General features: G+C 38.5%; 1 long non-coding RNA gene across 1 annotated transcript; it reads left to right on the forward strand.

Moving 5' to 3' along the window:
- Positions 1 to 361: 361 nt before the first annotated feature.
- Positions 362 to 576, forward strand: LOC128648340 (uncharacterized). The gene is made up of 2 exons (XR_008400584.1): positions 362 to 391; positions 466 to 576. It is a non-coding gene; the product is annotated as an uncharacterized LOC128648340 (long non-coding RNA).
- The last annotated feature ends 386 nt before the right edge of the window (positions 577 to 962 follow it).

Here is a 962-nt window from a genome sequence, read left to right on the forward strand (position 1 = left end):
TTCCAGCTCTGGGCTACCGATTCCCTATGGAATACGATAAGTTTAAAAAATCAGTTCCGTATAGGACTATCGAAACATTTAAAAGACGAACTCTCACGAGTTGAATTTCCAGAGACATTGGAGGGACTCATGAAATTATGCATTTCAATGGATCGTCGGTATAGAGAACGGAGGAATGAGAGACAACAATACGATTTCCCTACCCGGAAACAATACCATACATCACAGGAGAAAAGTCATCAACAACCTGTACCCATGGAAATAGGTGCTATACGAGGTCCCTTGAGTCAAGAAGAAAAATTAAGAAGACGTCAAGCTAATCTATGTCTTTACTGTGCTAGCAAGGAGCACGAAGTTGGGAATTGCCCAATACTTACTCGCCAGAGAAAGGGTAAGTCAAAACTTACTTACAAAGATCACCCTATCAAAACAAATACTCATATGTCTCTTAAATTATCGTTACAGTGGGATCGATGCCAGGTCCAGAGCGAAGCCATTCTTGATTCGGGAGCTTACGGAATATTCATTGACGAATCAATTGTAAAACAAAATAAAATTCCAAGTGTGTTAAAAGCATCCCCCTTGTTTGTACGTGTAATTGATGGCTCTCAGTATCTTAAAGGTCCAATTACACATCACACCATTCCCATATTAACCATCACAAAATCTGGGCACAAAGAATTTATTTCTTATGACATAATATCAAGCTCATTACATCCAATAATTCTAGGGTATCCATGGTTGCAAAAACACAATCCATCTATAGATTGGTCTAACAATAATATTACTTTTTCCTCCACATACTGTAGTGATACATGTTTTCCTTATGTTTCCATTGGACATATTGAACCTCACTTACCTGATGACTATAGAGATTTTGCTGATGTGTTTAACTTAAAAGAAGCTGAGACTTTACCTCCACACAGGCATTTCGATTGCCCCATAGATACTATACCGGGGGT

Source organism: Bombina bombina, chromosome 2, assembly GCF_027579735.1.
Source record: "Bombina bombina isolate aBomBom1 chromosome 2, aBomBom1.pri, whole genome shotgun sequence".
Classification (NCBI taxonomy): Eukaryota; Metazoa; Chordata; class Amphibia; order Anura; family Bombinatoridae; genus Bombina; species Bombina bombina.